The following is a 10,408-nucleotide window of genomic DNA, read 5'->3' on the forward strand; positions in this document are numbered from 1 at the left end:
AACTACTCCTAAATCACGGATAAAATTCCGTAGCTAAACTGCATGACGGATAGCCTCATAACACGCCACATATTCTACCTCCATAGTCGAGGATGCTGCCACTGACTGTTTGGCACTCCGCCAAGACACAGCACCTCCTGCCATGATAAATATATAACCAGTGGTAGATTTCTTATCATCCACACAACCTTTATAATCTGCGTCACTATAACCCACTACTTCAAGAGAGTTGGTGCAACGATATATTAACATATGATCTTTAGTACCCTGAAGATACCTAAAGACCTTTTTTAACTGCTTGGTAATGAATAGGACCAGGATTGCTCATAAATCTACCAAGCACATCCACAGCAAAAGCTATATCAGGCTGTGTACATACTTGAGCATACATCAAACTGCCTACTACTGAAGAATAACGAACATTCCTCATCGCCATCCTCTCTTTATCATTCTTGAGACATTGATCCTTAGAAAATTTTTCACCCTTTGTGACCAGCACACTTCCAGGAGAACAATTATGCATATCAAATCTCTTAAGGATTTTATCAATATAAGCTCTCTGTGACAATTGCAACACATAATTAGTCCTATCTCGAACAATCTTGATGCCCAAAACAAAAGAAGCCTCACCAAAAACTTTCATATCAAAATGGTTGCACAACATCTGCTTTATCTCAGCTAACAGGTCCGTGTCATTAGTAGCCAAAAGTATGTCATCAACATACAATACCAGAAATATAAAACTGCTCCCACTAACCTTCATATATATGCATCTATCAACAACATTCTCCTTAAAGTCATTTTGGATGACAACCTCATCAAACTTAAGATACAATTGCCTCGAAGCTTGTTTAAGACCATAAATTAACTTCTTAAGCTTACAAACCAAATTACCATTCCCTGTTTGTTGGAAACCAACTGGTTGAACCATATATACATCCTCATATAAATCACCATTCAGAAAAGCAGTTCTGACATTCATCTGATGCAACTCCAGGTCATAATGCGCCACAATCGCCATAATGATTCTAAAAGAATCCTTTGTGGATACAGAAGAGAATGTCTCTGTGTAACCAATTCCTTCCTTCTGGCTAAACCCTTTGGCTACAAATCTAGCCTTATACCTCTCTACTTGACCATTGGAGTCCTTTTTAGTGTTAAAGACCCATTTGCACCCAATAGGCTTGCTATCCTCTGGTAACTCAACCAAATCCCAAACTCCATTAGATGCCATGGATTTCATTTCATCTTCCATTGCATCCAACCAAAAATTTGAATTTGAACTGCTTATGGCCTCCTCATAAGTGACTGAATTTGAATCATCACTTATGTCAAACTCATGCTCCTGCAAGTAAACCTCATAGTCATCAGGAATAGCTGATCTCCTAATCCTTTGTGACCTCCTCAAAGGCACATCAGCACCTACAATAGCTGGAATATCCTGCTCTTCAACAATGAGTTCATTCTGATCAACTACTGGTTCATCAACTACTAGATCAACAATATCTCTATCAAGAACAATTATACTGGGAATGAAAACACTTTCTTCTCTAAATTGAGGCACCCTTGTTCCATTATTATCATCAAATCCAAAATCATCTTCAAAATAAATGGCCATGTCTGATTCCAAGATCCTGGTGGTGTGAGAAGGACAAAATAATCTTAAACCCCTAGATCCTATACAATAGCCAACAAAATATCCACTAATGGTTTTAGGATCCAACTTCTTAATTTGGGGATTATAAATCCTTACTTCAGCTTTGCAACCCCATATTCGAAAATGGTGTAAATTAGGCTTTCTTCCTGACCACAATTCAAAAGGTGTCTTAGGAACGGACTTACTTGGAACTTGATTCAAAATATAAGCCGCTGTCCTTAAAGCCTCTCCCCACAAAAAAAACTTGGCAACCTAGAATTTGCCAACATAGACCGCACCATATCCAACAAAGTTCTATTCCTTCTCTCAGCTATGCCATTTTATTGAGGTATACCAGGCATCGTATATTGCGCATCAATGCCACACTCACGTAAATAAATTGCGAATGGCCCTGGGTTCCGCCCAGTCTCATCATATCTGCCATAAAAATTCACCAGCTCTATCAGACCTCACAGCTTTTATTTTCTTATTCTTCTGAAGCTCCATCTTTAATTTAAACTCCTTAAAAGCAACTAAAGAATCCAACTTCTCGCAGATAAGCTCAACATGTCCATAACGAGGAAAAACATCAATGAAGGTAATAAAATACCTGTAACCACTCAAACCAATTGGAGTGAAAGGTCCCCATATATCAGTATGAATTAACTCCAAAACATCTCCACATCTAGCTATCTTATCTTTTCTAACCTTAGAAGTTAATTTTCCTTTCACACATTCAACACAAGTTGACAAGTCAGAAAAATCAAGATTAGAAAGTATTCCATCCTTCACTAACCTTTTCATTCTGTGCCTAGAAATATATCCCAAACGGTTATGCCACAATATTGAAGAATTATCATTAACTCTTGAACGTTTAGAAGCAATAACAGGGTCAACAACAGAATTAATAGAAGAATTGAGACCATTACTAAATAAACCAAGTCTATATAAATTGCCACATAAAGTTCCAAAACCAACAACTTTATCATCCTTATACATCTCAACTTTATTATTCCCAAACAAAAACTAAAACCTTGATTATCCAAAAGTGAAATAGATAACAAATTCCTCCTAATTGAGGGTACATATTAAACTTCTTGTAATTCTAAAATATATCCAATGGCAAGCTTTAACTTGATTGTTCCCATGATATTCACCTTCACTCTCGAGTTATCTCCCATATAAACATGCTGCTCAAGATTGGTTGGCGCCATTTGCCTTATCATCCCCTTTCTTTTCTTGCTTTCCCTTCAAATGCCAACAATCTATCTTCTTATGTCCAATTTTATTGCAGTAGCCACACCTTTCATTGAAGTACTCTTTCTTTTCTCCTATCTAATAAGCATCATCAGTATTATTCAAAAGGTCCAAATAATGATGTTTCTCATTCATATCAAACTTGATAAATTTCTTTCCTGTCTCCTCGAGAAGTTCTTTTGCTATATCAACCTTAGGAATACTAGCATATATAGCTTCATCCATGTAATTCTCCATCATCATCATACAGCACTTATTAGAGTGCTTCCAATCCTCATAAAGTTTCCTAATTACTGCACTACTATCATTAGTTGGTATCTTGGGTGAATCTATCTCCAAAGGCAAATCCAACTTCATAAATGTCAAATTCATAATCAAGGCCTCTTTTTTTTTTTTTTTTTTTTTTTTACTTCTGATAATTTATCACATCCAATTTCATCATAGCAGTCATAGGCAGAACATTCGAGGTGCTACTAACTGTGAAAATAGTAAACACAACAAAGCATTTAATATATATAAAACAACAACTATTTTCCAACCCCTTAACACAAACCATAAAATATCAATATCGCTAGTGTAACACCCCGTCCCGAACCATGTCGGAATTTTTGCACGTTGATCGAGGTTGACTATTGACCGTTGACCGAAGGGGTCAAAAGTTGACTTTTTGATTCAGTTGGAATTTTAGGTTGACTGAGGTACTATTATGAAGTACACATTGGCACGAGTTCGTAGACTGGTAGCACGTTGAAAACGGAGCTACGGTTTGAAAGTTATGAGCAAAACAAGTTGAGGTCCAAACTGTCCAAGGGGTACCGGAGTTGACTTTTTATTCATGCAAGGTTAAGCTTTGACTCATGCATGGTTGTGAAGTGCTCGTCGATACGAGTCCGTAGACTAGCGGCACGTCCGATTTGAACATGTGGTTTGAAAGTTATGGACATGTAGAGTTTTTCAAATACCGTATTATTTTAATATTATTTTTAAACGCGTAACGAGGTGCCACGTGTGACTTAATGAAGGTGACCATGTGTCACCATGTTGAGAAGCCACATGTCAACCATGTGTAAAATCAAATTATTTTAAATAATAATATTATTATTAATATTATTTAATTATTATATTACTTTTATTATTTTATTTTATTTTCTTTTTCTTTTTCTTTTTCTTTTTTTTTCTTTCCCCCACGTGGGAAAAAAGGCCACAAGGCCCGATCTCTTTCTTCTTCTTCTTCTTCTTCTTCTTTCTTTCTTTCTTTCTTTCTTTCTCTCCCGCCCGTCTCTCTCTCTCTCCCTGCTGCACTTTTTCCAGCCACCGGAACCACGCACGCGCCGGCCGACGTGAAAGCCCACAGCTGGGCGACACCGGCAGCCAAATTTTCGGCCGAATGGCCAGCCGATGCGCCGGGATCAGCCTCCATAGCCGGCGGCCGGTGTGCCGCTGGTTCGGCCATTTTCCGGCAGCCACCGGTCGTGCAACCGGTCCTTTCCCACTAATTTGGACCATCTGAGTCCGATTCTGAGCTCCAATTAACTCAACTCCCGTCGATTTGCAAGATATGAAGGGATTAAAATCGGCCGAATCTTTCCGGCCAAATTTCGGCCACCTCCGGCGGAATTGGGGTCGATGGAGACCGGTAATGTGCTCCTCGTCGCTCAAGCTTTGATTCGGTATATTATTCGACCATTTTGGTTAAAGTTTGTGTTTGACCCCCCGGGTACCGGATATTATTTACCCGATCAAAATATTAATTTATTTGACTGTCTTTGAATTTTGTTCTAGGAGCACGGGTGAGTCATGGAATTGATCCCATGGTGGATCGTAGGTTAATTGCGTGCTCCAGGTGAGTGACCCACCTTCAAATTAATTTTGGGAATTTAATTGGTGAATATTATGTGTGATTTAAATATTTGGAATTTAAATTCTATGTGCCAAATATTTATTTGAATTATTGTGGAATTATTGGTGAATTTATTGGATTTAAGAAAATGTTCATTTTATAAATTTATGCCATGTGGAATTATTTTATGGTTTTGAGAATTTTGAAATTCTTGTGGTTTTAACATTAAATCGGGCATGATTTGATTTTCAAATATTTCAAGGAAAATATTTGTTTATGTTGGTGACTCCAATTTTTATAAAATATGCCCATGGAATATTATCAGATTTAATTATTATGTTTCGAGAATTATTATGCTATTGGGAAAATGTGAATATTTGAATTGGTGGATTTGGGAGTTGGTGGATTTGAAAATCATAGAATTTATGGTATTGATTATAAAGAAATTGTGGAGAATTTCCCGGGTTCAAGCGGATGGAATATACCCGCTGTGTTTATGCAAAAGTGTGAGTTTTGATTTATAAATTCAATATGTGGATTTTATGATTTTTAGATGTACCGTGCACGTACTAGTGTTCTGTTTATATGTGATATGGTTAGTGTGCACACGGTAGTGATTAGCGCGCAGGTGGGTGTGAGGAGCGCGCAGGTGATATTATGAGGTTGTCCTGTGGTTGCCATCGGATGAGGGTAGACCACCCCCCATGGCCGGGACACCAGGTTAGCAGCGGCGCAGTGGGACGCCACGCGACCGTATGCCGGTTTCTTTCTATAACCTCCTGTCTAGGGGTACCTTGGGACGCTGGGTACTGTTGGCGCCACTGGTATATAGTGGGTGCATCAAATGATTTTCAGAACTGGGTTTTAAGAATAAAATGTTTTAAAACTGTATTGGAATTAAAAAAAATAATTATTACCATTTCTGGTATTTATTTATTTGATGTCTTGGTTTTCGGGGAATACGAACAAAGGGTTTTGTGAAAAGGTTTTACAAGGGGAACTTTTCCAACTGAGAGAATTGTAAGGGTTTTGAGAGAAATTATTATTTCCAATTAATTATTATCTATCTACTTATTACCGTGGTATTATATTGTATAGTAGATAGGGTCACTCACTGAGATGATTAACATCTTACACTCTTAAATTCCGTTCCCCTAGGTCTAGGTTGGAGACGTTGATTGTCCGGGGCGAGCCCAATGTCTCAGTTCGTTGCCGAAGTCCAAGAAGTATTTCTTCCCTTTTTCCTCTCTATCTTGTATTGCTTCTTTATCTGTCATTTTATAAATTCCACATTTATCTGTATAATGCTCTGTATACTATATTGGACGTGTAGTTATTATTTATGCACTGGGTTGCTGCTGTTGTTATATGAAGTGCTGAAATTTATGGAATCAATTTGTAGTAATGTGAGAGGAATAAGGGGATGAATTTTTGAAGTGTGTTTTTCAGTGCAGGTAATTTTTTTTGTTAGTCCTACCCTTAGGGGAGGTGCTGCCGGATTTTCCGTTGGAAGGTTCGGTCGTATTTCCCTAGGATCAGGGCTTGTCTAGGGTTCCGGGGAAGGAATTCTAGACGGGTCCTGACAGCTAGGGTCTTTGTAGCACTAAAGATACCCTTACGCGGGCCAGAGACAGTCAACCAAATAACCACAATCAAATGCATTGAACTGAATCACCGACAGGGCAACTCAGAACCTGCAATACATGACATTTAATTAACTTCCACTGCCATTCCAAGCGTCATACAAAGCAACTAAAACTACCGACATGGTAGCCTAGTTACCCGTATAGACCCTGGTTAATAAGTGGGAGATAATTAACAAATTGGCAATTTCATGATATAGGTAAATAAAAGATAACCCATCCACTATGCCAATATACATTACATTGGTACACATAATGTAGATAAAATAAGTCTCACGACAGGTAAGTACCTAAAATCCCACACTACTATACCAACTAGGCACAAAGCCTCTTTGGGTAAGCTCACACAATCCAATTTTCCAATCACAAATATTTAATTTAATTTAATAAAATTGGAATGTGATAATTAAACAAATAAACAAACAATAAATAAATAAATTGAACAATTGAATCACTAAATTAATTAATAAATAAACAACAAATAAATCAATAAAAAAAATAAGGTTTTTTTTTAATTATATTTATATATATATATATATTTAGAACAAACAAAAATCGACCATGAGTATATATATATATACGTAAATATGTTTAATAGAATACATAATCTTGAATCTCAAAATTTACATATGTACACAATTCAAGAAAAGAAAAATTAATGTAAAGCAACGTATATATATATATATATATCTAGAACACTAATAATAATGGCCAAAACACAGATCAATATTCACATGCTAACTGCGATAAACTACAAAGAAATTTACTATGCATATTAACCACTGCTCTGATACCAATTGTTAGAAATTTTATGGATCTAAATATACATAATAAATTCCATAAAACATAAATTACTAACCTCCAAACGCAGCCATTGATAAATTAGATCTTTAATCCTGCAAAATAGAAACAACGTAAAGTAGTGCCTATGGACACACTACTCTCAAACCACTCTCAGATTTCTGAAAACCCTAATCTCCAAATACTGTATGGTATTGTTGATGTCTGCTTGCCCTAGACCCTTTAAATAGTCTCTGCAAGTCAGACTTATCCATTAATTTTGACACACATAAAATAATAATAATTTGATAATATAATTATACTAGGAAAAATATGGATAAGTCAATAGGCTTATAAAGAGAGTTGGTCCTCCAGTCCAATGGGCCAATTGGAGTCTTATAGAGAGTGTGTGACCAAGTGTCCTACTACAAAATAATAAAATAAGCCAGTCCCATTAATGGCATAAATAGGCCCTGTAAGTGAGTAATTGATTATGCCAAGTCCACAAATATTAATTTAATTCAACAAATTCTTCACTCCATATCAAACTAATCAAATGTGGAGCAAACCCAAATGAGTGTCTGTGAGGAGAAGCATGAAAGCTAAGGCTCTTGGGAAACATCCAGCCATTGACTAGACCTACCCAATTGCTACCCTGGATAAGGAAGTGCTACAAGCGTAATTAACCTGGTTTATGCAGAGGAGCAACATATCAGAGCCACACATTGAATAATGAAAAGTAAGGATCTGATCGGACTGCAACAACCATGCAGTGGGATATTGCGAGAAATGAAGTTTGATAGTTTATTGGATGACGATTCATATCACAAAAACACTTTTTAAACAATCAAAAAGTCTCTGATAGCAGGAGTCATATTACCATATTAGGTCTGAATTTTGGATTCTTATTGGATCTCCATTGACAATAGGCTGTGGTTGTGTATTCTGTTTATAGAGCTTAGAAATTTGTTTTTCAATTTGACAAGTTTTGATTGTGTTTGATTATTATATTTTCTTGTTTTGCTTTTCCTTACCGATACTCACATATGAATAGCCCTTTAAGTTGTAGATATATTAGTATAACTCTCATACCAGGTGAACTTTCTGCTGCAATATTTTAGTATAAAACTCAAAATAACTAATAACCAATAAACCAAAAGATGCCCACATTATAAAAAGATGAAATGTTTTTCAAAAAAAAAAAAAGGCACGAAATAATAATAAGAGAAAGAAAAGTATGAAAGATGGAAAACAAAATAAATTGGAAAAATAGACCTTTAACTTTTTTCATTCTCTCTTTGATTGCGGTCCATCAATGGAAGATGTAAAGAAGTAATCCTTAAGAGCTGAGGAGTTAAGAATTGATGTGCATCAAATACTTAGGTTTGTGAATAAAGGAAGTGAGAAACGGCACCGTTTTGATGTAATATGTTTACACAGCATTGAGAAGAACGACAGTGTTTTTAACTTGGTTTTAATGGTTTAAGTGGGACGGTGTCGTATTGGCATGATGGTGGGTTTATAAGGTTAACTGAATCACGTGCAAGCCATGTGAGTTAGTTATGGTGGTTATGTGAAGGATTAAGTGTCATTGGTCCATGTCATTTAAAATGCCACATCAGCAATAGCAACAATGGATATATAACGGTCATCATCTTCTTCTTCTTGATTACTGGATTTTGGCAGAATTACAGAGCTGAGATTGAGTTTGTTTTTCAGAGATTGAGAGAGAAAGTGTTCTGTAGGTGTAGGAACAATTTCTTTGTGAAATTGTTTAGAGTTGAGTTGAGTAAGGGTGTATATGGGCATACGGGTTGGGTTGGGTGTTTTCTGAGTGATTCGCCATTATAGAACCTGTTAAGCTCTTGTTTTTCCTCATTTATCAATAATAGCAGAAGCTCAGAACCCGAGCACGAGGAAGTAGGCAATTGTTTTTGGCCGAACCTCGTTAAATCGTGTTTGCATTTTACTGGTTTTATTTTCTTGTTTCTTTCTGATTTCCACAACAGAAGAAAATCACAAAAAGTACAATCATGCACTCACATTGGGTTCTTTCATTTTTCCATTACATTACGTATTGGTTAAGTTTCGGTAATCAAATGAACATGGACTGCGGTTGTGTTTGATGATTTTTAACTACTTGTTATTTTGATTATCAAAGTAAACAATCTCACTTTTTTACATTTTGAAATTGGAATTTTTTTTATAAACTCTTTGGGATGAATCTTTCTCTGTTAAGGAGATGGAATGCCTTATATTTTGTAAAAGAAATCACAAGTTTACAGCTATAACTGAATTACAATATCTTCTTGCACAAGCAACTCGAAAACAATCCTATGCTAGGATTGCAATGAAAAATATGGAGTCAGGATTGCAATAAAAATGAAATCTGATAGTTTCAAATCCCAAAATCATTTCGAAACAAGAAAAGCAGTCCGTGGTTGCAGGTATTAGTTATCTGAAGAAAAAGACTGAAATGGTCATGTAGAGCTAGAATAGTATTTACAACCAAAAAGCTTCCCGTTAATCAATCAACTAAACTTTACTTAGAGAGGGAAAAAAAATAAGAAAAATAAGAAAAATAAGAAACCTGCAATCTAGAGAACCTGGGAAAGAAAGATTTATCACAAGTCAGTTAAAGTAAGGGAATAAAATAAATATCTAACATACCAAAAGCAGAGAATAATGAGAGTATCACATTTACATTTTTGAGTTTGTAAAAAAAAAAAAAAACATTTACATGTGATTTTTCCCTGTTTGTTTTTTGCGTGCATTTTGTTTACTTCTCTTTATAACTAATTCATGGTCATTCATGAGTTTGCAAAATATTTACTAAAAGCAAAAGAAAAAAAACAAACAGGGAACTGAAGTACCTGCTTATATGTGAGAGATTGTAGAAATGAAGTACCTGAATTTAATAATTTTAGAAAATGCAGAAATGATCAATCTTATGTGATCAATCTTACATGATGAATGTGATGGATGGTAGGCCAATCTTCCCCTACCCCTTTCTGACGTTGTGGCTTTAGCAAATGCCATCTCCAGATACTCGGAAATAGATGTTGGCAGCCTTTCTTCTGGCTAGCACTGGAACTCTAGGCATTCATGAAATGGTCAATATTTTTTGAGAGACTTAGCAAAGACTTGGAAAGATCTTAGCAAGTAGGATCTTGGTGGATCTTAGGGACTTACCAGTCATAATCATGACAGGAGGGTTTGTCAAATTCTTGTTGGAATCACCGATGATGGTGG

The sequence above is a fragment of the Ziziphus jujuba genome, chromosome 2 (assembly GCF_031755915.1).
Source record: "Ziziphus jujuba cultivar Dongzao chromosome 2, ASM3175591v1".
In the NCBI taxonomy this organism is placed as follows: domain Eukaryota; kingdom Viridiplantae; phylum Streptophyta; class Magnoliopsida; order Rosales; family Rhamnaceae; genus Ziziphus; species Ziziphus jujuba.